This window comes from Falco biarmicus, chromosome 4 (genome assembly GCF_023638135.1).
Source record: "Falco biarmicus isolate bFalBia1 chromosome 4, bFalBia1.pri, whole genome shotgun sequence".
Taxonomy (NCBI): Eukaryota; Metazoa; Chordata; class Aves; order Falconiformes; family Falconidae; genus Falco; species Falco biarmicus.
The window spans coordinates 96689370-96710125 of record NC_079291.1 but is presented as its reverse complement, the minus strand read 5'-3'; the positions used below and the strand labels follow the sequence as shown (position 1 = coordinate 96710125).

Here is a 20756-nt window from a genome sequence, read left to right as displayed (position 1 = left end):
AGTTAGCAGGGCTCACTGAAAGAGCTTTAAACTAGATGTGAAAGGGAAAAGGGATAAAACCAGGCTTGCTAGAGCCACCTGGGGGTGGCATGCCACTGCTTGAGGGACAGTGTGCTACTGAAGGTCCTCTGGTCTGCTGTCTCAGTGGAGGTAGGGGATGGAGATCCATGCAGCAGCAAAGGTGCAAGGGTTAGTGATACGTTAGAAATCATGGAAGTGCCTGAGAATGGTCATGTAGGAATTAGGGCTTCTGTCCCCCAAAAGGTGGGGGGGATCAACAGCCCAACTGGAGTGCATCTACCTCAATGCACGCATCATAAGCAACAAACAAGAGGAGCTGGAAACCGTTGTACAGCAAGAGAACTATGACATAGTTGCCATTGTGGAAATGTGGAAAGACAAGCCAGTGGGATAGACCACCAGTCTGGCTGAACAGAGAGCTTTGGCTTGAACTCAGGAAAAAAAGGAGAGTTCATGACCTTTGGAAGAAGGGCCAGGCAGCTCTGGAGGGCTACAAGAAATGTCATGAGGTTATGCAGGGACAAAACCAGAAGGGTCAAAGCCCAACTAGAAATTAATCTGGCTACTGCCATAAAAGATGTTTCTATAAACACATTAGCAACAAAAGGAGGGCTAAGAAGAATCTCCATCCTTTGTTGTATCTGAGGGGGAAACATCGTGACAAAGGGTGAGGAAAAGGCTGAGTACCCAGCCCCCTGAGCTGGGAGACAGGGATGGGGAGCAGAATGATGCCCCCATAATACAAGGGGAAACGGTCAGTGACCTGCGCTGCTGTTCCACTTAGATACCCACAAGTCTATGGGGCTGGATGGGACCCACCCAAGGATGCTGAGGGAGCTGGTGGAAGTGCTCACCAAGACACTTTCAATCATTTATCAGCAGTCCTGGCTAACTGGGGAGGTCCCAGTTGACGGGAGGTCAGAAAGTGCAACAGACACCTACAAGAAGGGCCAGAAGGAGGATCTGGGGAACTACAGACCTGTCAGTCTGACCTCAGCGCTGGGGAAGGTATGGAGCAGATCATCTTGAGTGCCATCACACGGCACGTACAGGACAGCCAGGTGACCAGGCCCAGTCAGTGTGTGTTTATGAAAGGCAGATTCTGCTTGATTAACTTGATCTCCTTCTATGACAAGGTGACCTGCTTAGTGGAAGAGGGAAGGGCTATGGATATTGCCTACCTAGATACTGGTAAAACCTTTGATGCTGTTTCTCACAGCCTTCTCCCAGAGAAACTGGCTGCTCGTGGCTTGGAAGCGCGTACTCTGTGCTGGATAAAAAACTGGCTGGATGGCCAAGCCCCATGAGTGGTGGTGAGTGGAGTTACATCCAGCTGGCAGCCGATCCCAAGTGGTGTTCCCCAGGGCTCTGTACTGAGGCCAGTCCTGTTTAATAGCTTTATCAATGATCTGGATGAGGGTATCAAGTGCACGTTTGCAGATGACACCGAGCTGGGCAGCAGCGCTGCGCTGCCTGAGGGCAGGAGGCTCTGCAGAGGGATCTGGACAAGCTGGGCTGATGGGCCAAGGCCAGTTGTATGAGGTTCAACAAGGCTGAGTGCCGGGTCCTGCACTTGGGTCACAACAACCCCATGCAGCGCTGCAGGCTTGGGGAAGAGGCTGGGAAGGTGCCTGGTGGGAAAGGACCTGGGGGTACTGATTGACAGCAGCTGAACATGAGCCAGCAGTGTGCCCAGGTGGCCAACAGCATCCTGGCTTGTATCCGAACCAGCGTGGCCAGCAGGATCAGGGCAGTGATCGTCCCCCGGTACTTGTCACTGGTGAGGCTACACCTTGGATGTTGTGTTCAGGAGGGAGATCGAGATGCTGGGGAATGTCCAAAGAGGGACAACGAAGCTGGTGAAGGGTCTGGAGCACAAGTCTCATGAGGAGCGGCTGAGCGAGCTAGGGGTGTTCAGCCTGGAGAAAAGGAGGCTCAGGGGGGACCTTATCACTCTCTGCAACTGCCTGAAAGGAGGCTGTAGCGAGGTGGGTCAGTCTCTTCTCCCAAGTAAGAAGCAATAGGACAAGATGAAATGAACTCAAGTTGCACCAGGGGAGGTTTAGATTGGATATCAGGAAAAATTTCTTCACCGAAAGGTCTGTCAAGCACTGGAACACACTGTCCAGGGAAGCGGTTGAGTCACCATCCCTGGAGGTGTTTAAAAGCCATGTAGGTGTGGCACCTAGGGACATGGTTTGGTGGTGGAGTTGGCAGTGTTCGGTTAACAGTTGGACTCAATCATCTTAAAGGTCTTTTCCAATTTGAACGATTCTATTAGTTCTGCTGCCTGCGCTGCCAAGGAGCCCCACACAACTTGAGAGGAGTGCAGGCAAGTTTTGTTTTTAAGCAAGAAGAAACTAAAGCCAACTCTCTGGAAATCCTGTCTTCATTCCTGAGCCCTTCTATCTTGCTCTCGTCCCAGAGGAGGATCCACAGGCTCATCTCAGGGAAGCACCTGCCCTGCTGATTAAGAGAGGTCTCCAGCACTGGGGAGGACACAGGGTTGGAGATATTTCCGTGCCTGGGCTAAAGGCTGGGGACACCCTGGAGCATCACATGACTCTGGAAGCTGAGGGCTGGCGAGGAGAAATCCAGTGATGTTGTGTTTCCCAACGAAGCAAGGAATACTGACAGCATGACCAGCTTCGGGCACAGAGGGTAAATAAAGGAGCTGTTACGCAGCTGTAGCTGTGGACTGGGAGGAAAGAAGGGCCCGAGCTGGCCAGCAGCTGTGCTGCTGCGGGAGGCACGGGCTGGGGAGCACCCAGTAGGGCTGCTCGGCACGGAGCTGCGCACGGAGCTGTGCACGGAGCTGCCCTGCAGCGGGGCCAGGACGGCGGGAAGCAGATGGGGAGAAAAAGAACATTTCCTGGTGTCAGATTTAGCTGGAAGTGAGCCTGCCTTGAATTGACTTCACATGGTACGAAGCAACAACGGCTCAGAAACAGATTGAAAAATTTGTTCTACTCAAGGCCAGTGCTCCATGTGATGAAGTTACAAGATGGATGTATTTCATTTTGCAACGGCTGCTTTTCCACGGTGCTCTTGGCATGGTGGCCAGTCATCTCCTCAGAGGAGGCTCTATCCCCCACCCCCAGTAACATCCCCACCCATCCACCAGTGCAGGGAGACAGTGCAAACCAGAGCCACCATGCCACACCAGAGCTCTTCTGTTTGGGTGAAAGGAGGCACACAAGGGGAATCTGAAGCAAACAGGGCCCAACACACCAAGCAGAGAACCTGGCTCCTGAGTCTCCCTCTTGCTCGGGATGCAGATGCACGCTTCCAGGTCCGCCTACGTACAGCTCGACAGGAGCCAAACTGACCCGTGAGGTCTCTGGGCCAAGGCAGTCTCTTGTTGTACGCTGCGGTTAGCAAAGCACAGCCTCTGCCATTGCTGGAGCATCCCACAGCCCTTTCATCATAGCAGTGGCACCGACGAGTTAAACCACGCTGAGAGCCCAAGTGCTGTGCGAGAGGCTCTAAAGACAGCCGCGAGCGTGGCCCCAGCCTTCTGAAGAGAGACGAGGTCTTCCTGCTGTGAAAAAACAGCAATAACTGCAACCTGGAAAAGCACAAGCAGAGCTAAAAAGCCAGGGAAGAGGGACGGGGGTCAGCCTGAAGCCAAGGTAAAGTGGGTCTTTGCAAATGGTCTGTAGCTCCAGCAAAGGAGCCGGCCAGGCTGGCTGCTCCCAGCACGCAGCCTGCCTGTGTGGGGGTCTGGGGTGGCACAGGCAGGACCGGACTCCCCTGGGGTGGTGAGGGCAGCAGATCCCTGCCTGCGGCAGAAGCTCCTGGCTGCTTCTGCTCTGCTCTTCCAGCCGCGGCTGCTGGTGTGGCCGGGTGGGCACGCGGGACCGGGTGCAGCAACCACCACCAAAGCAAAGCCTGCCCAGGCTGGGCACTGCCCGCATCTTAAGAAAGGGCAGCGCAAGAGTCCAACCCCTCCTGGCAACAGGAAGAATAAAGGCAGAGTTTAAAATCATGGCAGAAATGTTAAAATTCCTCTCGGACAAAGAAGGAACTTGACAACCAGCCCTTATCACCCCCTGGCGCTGCTTATCTCTGCTTCTCACTTGTTTCTTCCGAGATGGAAATAACTGGGCTGTATCAGGGAGCAGCTCCATCGCCAGACAATGCGAGAAGGAATGCCACGGCCCATGCCAGGCCATGCGATGCCTCTGCTGCGCTCCGTAATAAAGGATTTGCATACATTTGTGCACACATTAACATGCAAGATTTGGAATCCCTCAAAAAGCAACTGTCTGCTCAGCTCAGACGGGGAGTGTAAACGCAAAGGGGCAATTCCCTTCCTGCTTGGCTTAAGACGTATAAGGCAGCCTGATTTTTTCTCAGCATCGTGCCATCATTCTGATTGCAACGAGGCTTTTAGGTCAGTCATCAGTCAGTAACTCACAAGATTTCTTGGAAACGGGACAGGCTGTGGATTTGGGGCAGCTCATATGACCCTGGAGTCTCTTAACAAGGGTGTCTTAATATCCCTGACTGTTATCTCATCCCCTCATTTGACAGCTAATGAGGCATCTTTCCACCCTGAGCGAGCTCCAGCTACACAGACCCATTTCTCCAGACCCCACAGGCAGGATAAACATTCATCTACACTGAAAAATTAACAGTCTCTCACTGCCATAGAGAGAGCCCAGCAGCTCTTCCCCACTCTGGGCGCTGCTCTCCTGTTTCATAGATGGGGAAGCTGAGGCACGGGAGCACCCACAGGCAGCACCCAGCCGTGGCTTCCCCACCGAATCTCTGAATATCAGCTTCATCAGAGGAGCCCCAGGCTTCTGTGCTCAAAACAGACAGCTGGAGCCGAAGCTCAGCCTCCTTCTCCAACTTTAACACTGTATTTTGAACCAACCGCTCCTGGTAGCCCCAGACAGCTGCTGCCCATGGCCCCATGGCCCTCAGCGACAAAGCAGCATCCCTCTGGACAAAACATTTCTGTGACTTCACAGCTCTTCCAGTCACTTCAGCTGGAAAAAAAAACTATCAGTGGCAATGAACTGCAAAGACTTCATGCTACCTGGGTTGAAAAGGAAGCTTAGTGAAAGCTTTTATCAGCCCAGCCGGGGTGCAGGAGGCTAACGGAGGTGAATTAGACACAGGCATGTACAATAGCAGCAATTCAAAGTCTGAGGACAAGGTGCCCTTGATGGCTGGCAAAGACAGCCAAGGGAGGGCAGTGCTCACTTCACCCAAGATACTGTAGGAGCAGTTGGCTTAAAAGATCAACATCAGGTGGTAGCAACAGAGCAGGTAGCAGAGTAACGCCAGAAAACCAAGGAAATGATAAATCATCCAGCAACCAAACTACTCCGACTGATGCAACTCCCCCAGATCTCAGTGGCCACAGGGGAGCACGTGCAGCTGTGCATCTCCAGAAAGGTCTGCAGTGGGTGAGGGAACACAGAGCATGGAAGAGCTGCAAGCCAGACTCTTCTCCATCTTCCCCATCCATCTTCCCTTCTCTACCTGCTTGATTTGCTCAAGGCAAGTCAGATTTTCAGTGTTGCTTTATTTTTAATCCCCTCTGACCTCCGCAGTGCCAAGAGCAGCAGTTGCGAAGGTATCCAGGGTGGCGTTGAAGCTTTTATTACAAACCCTGTTTCTGCTCCTGGAAAAATTCTCCTTTCTGGCTAAAGTTGTCCATGCTCAGTCTCAGGCTGGAGACTAATTTTATTTTTAAGACTCTGTAAAAATCCTTTACCATTGCAAAAGTTATTCTTGCTTAATTAAGAAGAAGAAGAAAAAAAAGAACTATCCCCAGTATTGCCAGCTGCAGCCAAATACGAGCAAAGGCAGTCTCTAAGGATTTTCCAGTTGGTCTGCCTTCATGGTGAATCAGGACCGTCAATTTGAGAAGCGGGTGGAACATCTGCCTGTGGGTCCCCACTGCCCTGTCCCCAAACCACTGCTTCCCAGCAGCACAGCCCTGGGCAGCCCCCAGGGTGCTTCCAGATCTGCTGTCCATGGTCTAAGGCACCACGTAGCAGACAGCCATCAGTGCAGAAGGCTGTGCTCCTCCCAGATGGGACCAAGAAATTAGGACAAAACATGACACAACATACAAATCCCCAAATTCCTCACCTGGGCTGTCTTGCTGCCCTCTCAGGCAAACAAGGAACCAGGACCACAGCCCAAAACCGTGGCCAGACCTCTCAGCAATGCCCCAGGATGAATTCAAACACGACCAACCTTTCCAGCCTGTGGCTAAATCACACTGGGGGAGCTGGGGTGCACCACAGGTTATTTTGGGAAGCCCAGGTGCACCCTAGCACTCTGCAGTGACCACAGGTCCCCAGCTGGTTTCCATTTCTCCTTGTGAGCTGGGTAAGAGCCCCAGGGTGTTTAAACAGCCTCCTGACCTGAACCACACTGTCAGACTGCTCCCGTGAGCTGCAACCCCTGACACAGACCATGAAAACTCTGATGCATAAAAATGAGATGGTTAAATTACGGGATATTAATAACTCAACAGTTCTCAGAGGAACTCTGTGTTTGGAGCTCTCAAGATATTTTGCAGAAGACGCAATTACTTTTTTTTTTTTTTTTTTGTAATAGAGGTTAGGCAGAGGTAGGCAAAGTGCTATACCCATGTAAGCTGCAGATCGAGCAAGGGGGAAGAGGAAAAATCAGGTGCCGTGAGCCCCAGCCTGTTGCCCAGCCATGCGACCAGGAGAAAAGGTGTCCAACAGGCTGCTCTGTCACATCCAAGGTGATGGAGACAGCCTGCCAGCTCACAGGCTGACCACTCGTCTCAGCATATTTATGTTGGGTTGGCTCTTTTACCCCCCTTAAAGGCCCACCTCTTAGCCTACAGAAACAATTACAACCACGTATTTTTCCCCGGTCACCAAGAAGAAATGCAAAGCACTATTTTCCAAGTGGAAGAGAAGAACAGGCTCAGTAACAGCAATAACAACACCAGAGCTGGTGGGCAAACAACACTGAAGCCAATCTCACGATTCCGGAAGGCAGAGGGAGCCACAGGATGGGCAGACCCAGAAGCTGTGGGCATTGGAGAGGGGCTTGGTGTCCCCTCTGGCAGGACAGCCCCAAGCCCAAGGCCCCAAGAGCTGGTGGGGATGGAGCAGGGGAGGCAGCAATGGGACCTTTGCCAAACTCTGCCCCTGGGCTGAGCTCAGCAGGGCTCCCCACCCCGGAGCCAGCGTGCGCCTGTGCTGCAAAGCCCCTGTCCTACGCCACGGGTTATCTTGTCAGATTTTTATTATACCATTTGGTGGCTTTTCAGCCTAACAAGATGCAGAGCTGTAGCCCAGGGGGGTTCTTTCTGCTCCTTAACTGAAGGAAGAAAATTGCCTCCAAGCCTGGGGTTCTAGCAAGACTGGGGCTCTCCCTCTGGATCCAGGACCAGTCTCCATGAAGAAGCCTGTCTCTGTTCAGCATGTGGGACCTCACTGTCTTCTCAAGTTTGCATAACCCTGGTCTCTCCACAGGCAGCATTTATCTTCCTGCCCCTCTCTCCCGTGGTGCTGTTCCAGGCTTGCTGCCCATCTCTCCAGCCCTGGTCGGTCTCATGACAGACGGGCTAAGCTAAGCGGGTTCCCAGCGATCTGCCCCGGGGATGTAAGTGCTATTTTAATGGACTTCACCAGCCCACATTTGCAGCATGACAAGCAGAACCCACAGGAAGCAGTAAACACGCTGCAATTCCAGCATCTCCCAGGCCATACATCCTAAAGGAAAAAACCTGGCCAACGGGCAGAATGCTCAGAAGCAGGATGAGCTCAGTTGAAAATTCTAATTATTTCCAAAGTTAAGGCTTAGACAACGTCCCCTGAGACAGGCAATACCGACCCACTTGTGAAAGCAATCACCGCCAGGCTGATCTGTGTATGTGCCGGCTGAGCCTGAGCAAGTCTGGCAACAGCAAGTGTCCAAGGCTGGGTCATTTTGTTAAGCCGGTAGAAAACATGCAATGGGAGAAGCTTAAAATACGAAGCAAAATATAATCTTGTTAGCTGCAGATAGTTTTACTTTACAAATCTTTATCAAAGGCTCAAGCTGTCACCCTTATAAATACAACGCGGTGACGCGAGACATGTAAGTGCTCCCACAGTAGGTGAAATAATTGCCGAATAAAAATAAGTCAGATAAGTTACACGATAAGAGAGCTAAAACTGAAAGGATGACACTGCATCTGGTGCGAATAATTATTTTGGCATTATTCTGTCCAGCGCTAATCCTCAACAGCTCGAAAAGATTCAATCAGTGTTTAGCACTGCCAAGGAATCATGGCTACAAAACAAAGAGTAACTGGATTAAAATCTTTCTACGGTCACAGGTCATGTCTGTGTCACATCTGCTTAAAATGTTCCTTCAAGGAATAAAGGAAATTTGACTTGAAAAGATTGCACCGAAAAACATAACCCCCAGGTTGCAGTTCCAGGTTGGTTTATAGTTAGGCATTCTGGCATGAAACAGAAGGATGCAGGAAGATTATTACTTTAAAACTCTCTTTCCTCAGGAATGCAAAATCACCACAATAAACATCTGAGCAGTGATGTCCTCATCCAGAACACCAGCCTGCACACAGTCTGCTCAGAAAATACCCAGAGAACCCAGGCTTCCAGAAGCTGCATTTATCAAAGCAATAAAATTAGCATGGCGAGATGAGGATTTTTTTAATACTCATGGCTGTTTAGAGCCAGTTGAGCCTTCCTGATTATTTCTAAAATGAAAAATCCATTACGGTGGCATCAGCGTTTCTCCCTGACTTCCTGCAGCTGCAGAAATGCAATTTAACCATTAACCTTTTACATCCATAAACAACGAGAACAGCAAAGGCTGGGAAAATATGTGCAGCCCCCTCACAGATCTCCACCAACGGCACGTTGAGCAAAGTTAGCACGCAGCTACATGCATCCACAGAATGCTGCTTATTCCTTCTCCTCCTCCCTCTCTTCTACTTTCTATCCGTCCTAAGAATGCATGACAACTTTGAAGTTGCTGGCAAAAGACAGTTTCTTACCTGTTCCCACTGACGGTGACAGTGCAGGAGGGAAAAATCCAGCGGGATGCTGAGCCGTCCTAGTTACGCCGGTCGCCTTTCGGCTGGTGGGCTGCTCCCAGGACCAGCCCAAGCACCGCAGTGCCATAAAGCATCCCACACTCCCCCGGCGCAGCCCACCGCCCCGCCGCACGCAGCCAGGGGCTGCCGCCAGACGGGCTTTTGTCGGAGCCTTTCAGAGGAGGCACGCACCGACCGCGGCACGGCTCCGAAGGAAACCTGCCGTGGAAAAACATGCCATTCCTGCCCCGCGCCTTAAGCTTTGGCTTAAATTGCCTCGCTCTGCAATCCAGCTCTGGAGGGTGCCCCCCTCTCTGCTCCCAATCCAAATGAATCCAGCAGCTCCCCCCTCCAGCCCGCCTTTCGCTAAATGACCCTTCGAGGTGGCAAGAGGATGTCCAATTTGCTCTCCGAGCACAAGGCATTAACGAGGAGAGATGCAGCCCGTGGAGAATAATTGCTGGTGCGGGAGCGACGCGGGGCTCTGCTGTTGCATTGCGCTCCTCTCCTGCATGCTAATGAGCAATGATGTCAGCAAGCCAAAGTCACCGCATCCGGACCGCGGCCGGCCACCCTCCCGTTTATTTACAAGGAAATCAGCCCGCTCTTAGAAATCAATAAATCCTCTAGGCTGCTTAGGGGGAAAAAAAATAAAAAATAATCATAATAAATCCTTCTCGCTGGCTCGCATGTGCGCATTTCAAAGAGTTGGCTCCACACCAGCAGCCCAAATTGAATGGTGTGAAGACACTAATTATCCTTCCACAACTATCATCTTATTAGATGCTGACCGAATCTCAACTCGCTGTCAAACTTAAGGCACTGCTTCTTAGGTACGCAGGCTATTAAAGCAATGATCCGCTGGCTCTCAGCGACGTATCGTTTTTCTCCTGGCTTTCAATGCCCTCTTAATTATTTTCTGCAGTCATTTGCTACGATTCCCCACTGGGTTTTAGACGTAGCATGTTTGTGCACCAGCAGGGCTAAATATTCTGGGAAATACAAGTTATGAGCGTGGCATTTTGGTTACCACATATTTTAATACATTTTCTTTCATACAGCCCCAAGAGAGGCACGACTCGCACATTTTATGTGTATCTCAGGTGAGTACTGTGAGCCCCAGGAATACAGCACCCCAACAGGGATACCACCACCTCCTTCCCCCGTGTTCTCCTCCCTCTGGAAAAGAAAAGAAAATGCAGAGAAGGAGCTTTGCTGCCAAATCTCTTCTGCTGGTCCTAAAGCCCATTGCTTGGGAATTAGGTGATCACAAATCTCTAATGCAAGTCAACAGGAGGAGAGCATACTTCTTAGCTCCTGTGTTTGCGAAAAGTGAGTGAAATCAAAAAACCTAGTTTTTGTGGACTTGGAAAAATACAGAAAGCAAATAAAACATGCCCAATATACTGCTTTTGTAGCACGCTCCTGACTTTTGGGGCCTGAATCCGGATTTCAGAGCCCTTGATTTTGGCAACATTAGCTATGTTTACAGAACACAGAAGGATGCAAAAACTACAGCTGTGAGTCTTTCTGCAGTCTCAAATGCCTTGAATTATTATTATTAAGGCTCATAAATTAGGTTTCATTATATGGAATTACACTCAAAATCTCAAGGGGGACCTTCAGCTGGGACAAACCAGCCCAGCTCCCCCTTGAAGGCCCCCCAGCTTCCCCTGGCCAGGTGGGATGGAGCGAGAACCTGCAGAGATCTCTTCTGGCTCAGACAGCTTCAGAAGAAAGAAAATATTCAGGGTTGTTGATAAAACATTTGAGCACTTACAGTTCCTTTTTTAATTATTTCTTAATTTTTTTTTTCTCTCCCCCCCCCCCCCCTAATTTTAATCCAATCTGCAGCTGCAAGTCCAAGAGCTGAGCGCAGACCCTGTTACCCTATCTAGCCGGGTCAGACCTTCCTTTCATGGAAGAAGGAGCAGCATCACCTCCACTTCTGCTGGGCAACTCCTCCAACTAAACAGAGCAACAAAACTTCTATGAAAAAAAATTCCCCTGACCCTTCAGCTTCCTAAACTGGCACATTTTGCCCCTTCCAGCTCACCTCTCTATGGTTAACGTGCCACAGCCCAGAGATGATGTATTTTTCTTCTTTAAATGAGAACATGTTAATTACAATGCAAAGAAAATGAGACAAACCTGAACAGGACAAAAGCAAATAAAGAAGCCTGGTTATAAAATGATACTGTTGACAGAAATGCTGTAAAGCAGAAATTACCTGTGTTTACTGTAACGATCTTCCCTGGAAATGTGTTGCTAAAAGCAGGCAGCAGTGACTAGGGGCTGCAACCGGCACAAAGAATATGTCCTGCTCCGTACGGTGGGTCCTGTAGGTGCTAATTTTCGTCAAACCCATGAGTAAAATGCCTGACTTTATCTGCATGAATTTTCAAGGAGCAAAGGCCCTTCAGCTATAAACACTTGGGAGCAAAGTGTCTGTTAGTGCTCCAAGTGCCACTTGGGCAGGACCACCAGCTGGCCCCTTGCTCAGGGGTAAGGTTGGCAGGGCACAAGCCCAGGTGTCCAACCCCACTTCTTGTATGACGTGCTCTGTGTAACTCCATCCACAGCAGCTTTGATAACCCGGCACCAGCCTGGTATGATCCCACCACAGGGTGGATGGTGGTGTCATCCCCGTGCAACCAAGCATCCTACAGCAAAGGTGAGTTCTGCTTGGCTGTCTTGGCCAACCGGACCACCCGCAAGAAAGGGATCACATCAGAAATTGCAAACTTTTAAGTACAAGTTAATCCACAAAGATAAAATGGGAGTGAGAATCGTGAAAAGATGTAAAAGGTCAGTAAGACCAACACTTACAACATCTCAGCTGCATGACTAGCTATGAGCAGAAGTGCTTGTGTATCCAAACAGCATGTATAATCATCACTGCTCCTCACAGACTTATTCCAGTCCTCGCAAACCTGAATAGCCACAACATCCAACAAACAGCCTCTTCTGAGACAAGAAGTAAGATTAGAAGCTGCCACATTTGGACACACAAGTGTCTTAGGAAAGTGGAAATGATCCTTCCTGCTTTGAAAGCTGCCAGTTCACTGGCAACTGCTCCATATTACCATTACCTACTGCGAGGCTTGTGAAAAGGTCATGTGTTGGAGTAACTCCAGAAGGCACGCAAGATTTCTTGACAGATTCTGCATATTATGCAGGTGAAACGGGTGTTTCATTAAGCAGCAAGGAGAATACCAAGCCGGTGGAGCACATTATCAAAGGTCATGTGAAGGACTTGCACCATTACAAGGCTGGATGCTGACAACTGCCAGCAATAAGCAAATGACCAGAAGTAAAACCTTAGCTGCAGAAATAAAGATCAAGAGCAGGAAGCCCCCGCTTAGGTGCAGAGGTGTGAGATGGATAACTCTGCTTGTAAACATAGCCACTTTCTGCTCTTTGCTGCTGGTTTTAAAGATAAACTTTAAGCTTTCTGCCATTTGCACAAACTCATACCTACGGCTCATTTAACAAATCGTTGTAAGAGCCCATGTTTCATAAACGCTGTATTTTATCCCCTTGGTGTATCGATCAGCTGTCAGTCAATAGGGCTCCTCCACGTGACACTGCCGGCTCTCCTGAGGACAACGAGCTACACGGCACAGCCACAGGCAGCGACAGCAGACTAGTGCCCTCCAGGTCACCAGGCTACTAACCTGATGAATGTCAGATCGAGTTGCCCTTCTGAATTATTTAGTGAGCATCCTCTGCTGCCGTGTGCCAGGGTAGAGCACAGTGCTGCCACTACGGGATGTCACAGAGGCTCCAGCCTCTGCCACCCTGAAATGCTGCCTGTGGGGTGAAGGCTGACTGCCACCACGTGCACCACCAGCCTGTCTGGGCTTGCTGGGATGGCAGGTCCCCCTGCCATCACTTGAGCCCGCCCTGGCTCACAGCAATTGGCACAGTAACAGATTACTTTCGCATTACTCTTTCTAGCCACAGAAATGCAGAAATGGGCACTTAACATGGCTTTTCCCCCTTCCATCCCACACTTGCCCCTGTACTTTGCAGAGCAATCTCCACAGGCTGAGCCAGCCCTCCCGCCCCGGTGCCAGGATGGGCTGTGTCCTGCGGCCCCAGGGCTGGGGACAGCTGGAGCAGTGCTCCCCTGGTGATGGGGCAGCAATACACAGCAGAGTGAGAGGCTGGGGAGGGCATGGCTTTGCAAAGACCAGAAGGGAAAGGCAAGGTGATTGCAAAAAGCTGTTAGCAGTGAACAGGGAGGAGGGGAGACCCTACATGGTGGGGTCTGGCTCCACTCCTCCTGGGGCACACAAAGGGATAAGCCCAAGGTATGGGGAAGGCTTCTTGGAGAGCTCGAGTCATGAAATACAGGTCATGACTTTAAATGAAGTTAAGTTCTCTTTTTTAGTTCTTTTTCTTCTTATTCTTTTTAAGCAAGGCATCAGACCCTCCCCGTATCTCTCAATGCCAGAAGCAGGGATATCTTATCTCAAAGAAAAACGGGATGGAGGGAGGGACAGAGAGACCAACATCAGATGCCGATCTTTAATCCCAAAAACTTGGGCTCCTCCGCTTTTCCTCGGGGCTGCCATTTGTACTTTCACGCGGCTGCTGCGCAAGCCAGACCCCTCCTCCTGCTGTCACTGCTGCTGCGTTCCACTCATTTTCGGCACAGCCACGGATAAGGATCTGTGCTGTCGGTCTGCAAGCAGGAATTTAGTTTTTAAACACCCTTGAGCCCAGCAGCAGCTGACAGAGAAGGGGAGGTACAGCCCATATGCACTGCAGATGATTTTAGACACAATTTTCTGTATTTTCTACCAATTCACTCAGCAAGACAGGCCTGACCCTCGCTGGCATCCTCCGGTGCGCAGGCAGAGTCAGGTAGTGAGGCTGCAGCTGTGAGCACACCCTGTGCCACCCATGTCCTCGGCCAGCGCTGAGCCATGCGAACGCAGGGGTGGCACCGTGGGAGGACCCAGCACACTGTGCTGGTGCTCCCACCCGAGCATCGCTGCCCTGCACCCCGTCCCCCCAGCACAAGGAACCCCAAAAGGACCCTCACCCACCACACACCCCCGGCTCGCAGACTGACACCACACGTTCCAGTGCAACACACGGAGCACGCTGCAGATAGCATTTCAATCCATCACTATCTCTTTCTCTCTCTCTCTTTTTTTTTTTTTTTCTTTTTTTCCAAAAAATCACCTTAACACAAGAAGCTTTAGAGAGCTTAACAACAATAAGGCTTTTCATAGCCTCCGGCTTTAACTCAGCAGTACTATGTCTTTCACTTTTGTACGTTGAAATCAAATCTGTAACTGAATGTGAACAACAATCTAGATGCTCATGTGGTTTTCTCCCCTTTGCTAGCCTGATAGTATTCTAATCTGAAGACTTTTTAATAGTGTCCTTTAATGATGTCTACAAAAGCCTCATTAAAGCACTGTATTGTAATTTAAGCTAAATAAACTCAACACAGTTATTTTTTTTAATGACATATTTTTCTTGGGGCCTTTCCATGAACAATAAAACATTCACTGAAAATATGTTACAAAGGAAACGCATAAATCTTCAGCTTATCTGGTGGTATGTTTTCCAAAGATCTAAACCTTTGATCAGCAACAAATTAATTTTCCATTTACACAAAATAGAAGATGTATTTTCAGGATAACCAACTAACCCTGCAAGTCTGCATTAACGTGTGCCTTGGCAGCAGCTCAGGACTCCCTCGCTGCCGCCCTTCTCGCTGCCTGACACTGTCAGGGCTGCTGTCATGTTAGATGATTTTTATTTTATTTCTTGGCTTCAAACCTGTCTAACAGGGTGTTTCGGGTCAGTAGTTATGCCCTGAGGATTTCTTGCCTTTGCTCACTGAGCTCCCCTCTGCACTATCCATGCAGAACCTGGTCCCCCCAGCAAAAAGCTGTGCATCCCCCAGGACCAGGGCACGGTGCTCCACTGTCTCCGTGCTCAGAGGCAAGTCTTGAGCCAGCCCAGAGTCCTGGTCAAGCAACACAGGTCTGGTTTTTACCTCCCTAGAGGTAAAAAACGGACCGTGCACATCTTCTCTGGCTGCCAGCAGGGTTTTGGTGCTCCAAGCCAGGCACCGCAGGCAGGTCCCAGGGCTGCACAAACCTGCATCCAAACTCCTCAGGAACCACCGATGCTTTCAGATGGCCATGTTTCTGCTCCTGCCCAGGAGAGACATGGCTGTCCGCTCTTTGCCAACTAAGAGAAAAGACCTATTTGCTGCTTGCTTGCAAATTGGTGTAAATACACAGGGAGATGGTAAATCCAGCACATTTTTGGATCCAGCTGATGCTCGGTAACATGTCTGGGAGGAAATCACACACGCTGCTGGGTCATGAATGGAAATGGGCTTTCGTGATGCCTTTCGAGTCTTAAATTTCCCAGTGTATTTACAAACGCAGGGAGAGTGGTCATGGTCAGGAACACCTGGCTCCTCACCTCCTAACTGCTCACTAGGAAGAAAGGTGCCAAAATAGGTTTTTATTCCGTACCTGAGAGCATGAAGTAGACCTGGATGATATAAAACCAGCTAGAGCAAGGTGATGGACTGGCACGCATCCACCCCAGACTCTACCCATGACAAGACTTCTACAATCTAGCTAACCTTGACTCTAAATTTAAAAAAAAACAACCAACAATTGAACCAATAAAATTACGAAAAGTGTTATCTTGACTTAAGCCTGGGTGTTTTCCTGGCTGCCTGGCGTGCACGGAGGGGGTCAGCGTGTTTGAGGCTCTGGCAAGGTTTGCAGCCTGGCTGTCCCACCGGCTGTGGCTGGATGGAGCTCCAGCACCCCTGAGACAGCCTGGCACTGCACACAAATGACAAGAGCTGTTTGCTATTCTTCCCTTTGTTTTAATTAGTAATAACAATTTGTTATCATGGCTTGACATTTGTTCATACTTAGGAATAAATTGCTTCCTTGAATGATATGCTGAGATTACAACGGGCTTTCTGTGTTTGTGTTGGTTTTAGTAGTTCATAACAAACCATGAAATTCATTACTCTTGCCACAAGCACCCATGAGATGTGCCAACCAGGGTATGATTTATACACAGCTTGACTCATGGAAATTAAAAGGTTTTAACGTTGCCTGCAAGAAGTCATGGGTTTTAAATTCTGAATACAGCTGAATTATAAAAAAAATAATCCCAGGCTCAAGCTACTGCATTGTTTTATCTGCCTAAGGAGCCTAAACATGAAAGCGAGGGTAAAAATTATTCACTAAGTATTAATTAATTTAAGTGTATAATTTGAACAGCCTTTTTAGTGATAAGCCTTCTGGCCTGCAAGTTACTTCATCTCTCATCTTTTTTTAACTGCTTGGAAGCAGTATAAAGGAAGATATTTAACGGCAAAACTTCTCTGCTACAATATAATTCGGCAAAACGGTCCCTGAAAGAAATGACTGGAAAACAGCCTGCGCCTCACCATCCTTAATGGGAAAGGGCTGTCAGTCAAATCCGAGTCCCATTTCTCCATGCCATGTCAAGCCTCGTACATCAAACCCAATATACAAATTGCCAGCCCCATCAAGATCATTAGAGCCGCTCAGCCCGCGCGGGAAAGGTCAGCACATCGCCAGCTGACGGCTGCCTGCTCCCAACGCAGCATCAATCACCGCCCTCATCAAAGGCGGCCACAGCGTGCAGCTGGAAACCCGCATCCCTTCCTCGCACAACCTGTCATCCTCGAAACCCACTTCCCTTATTCCAAAACACGGCCATGCTTTTATCTTACCATGATCTATAGGGAAATGCAACTAAATTGTCTGCCGTAGGAACAGCGGAGGATCAGGACCCACCGGGAGGGATTAAGACCGTATCAGGAGAGGGTCAGCCAGTAGCGTGGTCCCTGACTCCAGCGCTGGCTCGCTCCTCTGTGGGTCCCAGCCTGTCTCCGTCTCCTGGATGGGTCCCGTGCAGGCAGTATCCCAGCAGCATCCCTCCCGGCTGCACAAGCCCCAGCCCCCGCCCCCGCTAACAGTCTCTAGCGAAGGGTCAAAGCCACCCCACAAGGAGATGCTGGTTGCTGCCATCGTAGCCATGCCAAAGCACGGCTCGCAGACGTCCCCAGCCAGTGGACTTCAGGTGTGCCCCACACTTGCAGAGACACCAGCATCACTGTGCTGGGCTGCTGCCTCCCTCCACCAGACTGAGGCTCAGGTGCGGTGCTCCCAGCCTGTGCGAGCCCACGAGGGCACCCTGCCCACAGCTCGTGCACCAGGAGGGGTGTAGAAACCCCGTTACTCACAATTAACAGGGGCACTATCGAATGCTATTGCTGTCAGCCATTGCTTGTTAAACACGCTAAAAACCACAGGCCATTTCTTCCTCTTTTTTTCCCTACCACGCTGTGCTGCACGCAGCATTATCTTCAAAGGGTGAAGCAAACATATTTGCTAAACATAAGCAGACTAAATACATCAGCCTTTTAGAAGTAATTATTGCTGCTAGAGATTAGCGAGTCCCATTGTTTCGTTGTTCAGAAAGCATTTTGCTGGCTGCTTTGGAGTGGGCTGTTCTTCAAAGCAAGCACCCTGTGACAAGGAGTAACCCCTCCCCAGTGAAATAAAAACCAGGTGGGCATCCAAAGGAGCAGTGCTTTCTTTTTGCTGAGCATTTTAACTTACAGTGTCTCCTTGCAACTAAAGAACAGCAATTTGGGGGTCAGCTCAGCTGCTGCCAGGGGGTGTACCAAGGGCTGGGTCAGGCAGGCTCCCATGGCAGAGGGGTGAAGGCATTTCTGGAAAACAGTGGATGTTCTTGGGGTTAGACCTGAGAACCTTTCTGCAGCATGCTCAGACTGGAAGGGATTGCTCTGACCAGTTTTTAGACTGGCTGCACGGCTACAGAGCAAAAAAACAAAATACAAAGGAAAAAAGGCAACAATGCAAGTGCTGGACATCGTCCTCTTCCCTCCATCCCAAACAGGTTGGGATGCTCCAGACCAAGGTGGCTCACCCAGCTGAGATCCTTAGAAATGTAGAATTGCAGAGTCAGGGCAACATCTCACCTTCCCATGGCCTTATTTCAGGGCAAACAGCTCAATCCCCAAAATTCCTTCTCTGTGCAGCGATCACTCCCTCATATCCACGCGGGGAAGCGGAGGGGGAGCGCAGTCAGGGTCCCTGCAGTACTAAACACTTCAAACATGCATCTCAAAAAGATGAGCAACCATGGATGGCCAAACAGACAGATGGGGGAAGGAGTAGGGAAGCTCACAATACCAGCGAGACTATTATAATTAGTGTAATAAGCAGCAATCACAGCTCAACAGCTGCCTTCCCCTCCCCGAGCGTCTGCTCCACGCACTGGCACAGACCCATGGCCAAGAAAGATTTTGAGGCTTGCTGTACTCTGAATATCTCTGCTCTGAAAAAAGTTTTGACTTTGGTAAAGTTTTCATTCCATGACAGACGCAGAGGAGAGCACTTTCCTGCTTTCCCAGACTTTCCACCACCACCTGAGCAAGCAGCACGCTCTGCTTAGAGAAGGGGCACGGAACTGGGTTTAGTTTTGATGTCAACTATGACTCTGCATGTGGCTTTGAACAAAACTTCGTCACTTCCACACTGAGGCAAACCTGCCATACTCAGCTTTCTGAAGTCCCTAGAGCCTCAGAGATGAGCCATTCTACTGAAAATGACACAACACGACAAAAATAATTTACGGTGGGCATATATATCCGTCCTCCTCTGATGGGCACATGCCCAACGTCCTTCTCTGAAGCATCCTAAGATAAATTCCTTTGAAACACACTTGTCCTCACCCATGCCATGTTTGCAAAAAGTTGGCAGTGAGCACATAGCACAGAAAAAATTGCTCTGCAGCTCACCAAAAGCCAAAGCAGCCCTGGTTTAATGGAAGGAGACTTCCTGATAGAAGAATATTTTAAAGGATTGGAAAGCAGATATAGTGATATAACTGGAGTGCAATGATTTTTATTATTCTTTTACATACTAACCGTTAATTGGTTTGGAAACATTGAAAACGGTGGAGAAGTTATGGGGTAGATGCTCGTTTGAAATCCGCTGGGAATTTAGGTGAAAACACTGCCTGTTGGCAGCTCACCAGCAGAGCCCGTGCTGCCTGCACAGGCACCAGACACCTCACCGTGCCGCAACGCCCACCCTGTGCTGCTCCTGGTTGTGGCCAGAGCTTGGAATAGCCAACATCAGATGTGCCTGCCGCTCCACTTCAGATTCGTGCCATGTGCTACGATGAAACACAAATGAGCCTTCTCTAGGTTTCTGGGGAGCTGAGGACTAACGTCTCCCAACACCCTCATCAAACAACCGCTTGCTGCTGCTCTTCTCCTTTTGGGGAGCCCGCTGCAAGGGAAAAGCGCCACCACCCTCACCCCTAATCACCAGTTTAGGGGCTTGCAGCCAGTACAGGGGTTGCAAAGTTGCTTATGTGAGAGGCTATGGGCCCTAAACAGCAAAATATCCTGTGGCTTAGATGCAGACTAATTCTGAACTATTTCTGGTGCTCATGCTCCAGGAGCGATTGCTCTTCTTGCTTCCTTTCTGCTACCCCTTGGTCTAACAGAGCCGGTCAAGAGAAGTCAGATGCTCAGGATAACTGGATATATTGGCAGTAGTTAAGGATTCAGCTCCCACTGATTTTTAGTGGGTGTTAGACACTGAGAAAGTGCCTACTGTGAAGATGCTCAGAGGTGTGAGCTCCAAGCTCTTCATGCAATCAACCCCTTCCTACAGTGCTTAAGAAAATGAGAGCATGAAGCCAACAAATAACAATCTTGGGAAGCGGAGAATATTTACATTGAGGAAATTTAACCCCTTGTGAAGAAAGAAGCCCCAGCCAGGCTGGGCAGGAGAGTTCAGGAGCAACTGCAAACAGGCAGTGATCTGCTGGAAACAAGGATGCCAACAAACACTGCACCAAAGGGTTGAAAAACATGATGCGTGACACCAGAACAAAGATTTCTTTAATTTCCTAGTGCAAAGAAACACATTTGTACTTTCTTGAAGAGCAGCACATCAAAGCAACAAGAGGAGCTGTGACACTGATCCTCCCCAGCTCCCAGCTGGAATCCAGCTCATCACGAGGACCAGCCATGGCAGCTCCCACACAGCCCCTTCCCTGTCAGCGCACCTTACCGACCAGTTACACGGCCAGAAGGTAAGCAAGTTAACCAAAGCCGTGTACGTGGGGTGCTACAAGGCACAGCTTTATGCAGAGTGACAAAACATGACACACCAGAGACTGAGGCGCAGCGAGTGGCACTGCCTGCTGCGTGCCTGGCACACGCCACGCCGCTCTCGTGGCTGTCATCGGGAGCTGCGGGGCTCCTTTCTCATACACGGGGGGGAAAAAGGTATCAGAAAGCAAAGAGCATGGGTACGGTCGAGCCTCTCCCTTGCCACTCTGCTGTAAGGCACCAGTGGAAATTAATGGGGCTTTCAAGTACCTAAATGGATTGCAGAGACATCCACAGTGAATCTATTACCTAATTAGTCAAGATTAGCATTTATTTTATCCAATACACATTCAGGTAAAAGAGGTAGATCTGTTATAACTGTGTAAGCCCCTTTTGCACTTAAGAAGTAGGACAAAGCTGTCTCCCAGTGACAGTAATACCAAGACAAGGTGCCTGTGGGTGCAGCCTGAGCTGGGGTCATCGCCTGTGGTG

The 20756-nt window shown here is 49.8% G+C and overlaps 1 protein-coding gene across 2 annotated transcripts in view; it reads right to left on the bottom strand.

Annotated features, from left to right (window-relative positions):
* PRICKLE2 (prickle planar cell polarity protein 2) overlaps positions 1 to 20756 on the bottom strand; it is a 109034-nt gene that overhangs the window by 34333 nt on the left and 53945 nt on the right. Inside the window, exon 1 of one of the 2 annotated variants that reach the window (XM_056337970.1) lies at positions 9038 to 9580. The exons of the other annotated variant lie outside the window; for it this stretch is intronic. The gene's annotated coding sequence lies outside the window, so the exon portion shown is untranslated. Of the gene's footprint in view, positions 1 to 9037; positions 9581 to 20756 lie in introns of those variants that run through there. 2 annotated transcript variants of the gene reach the window in all.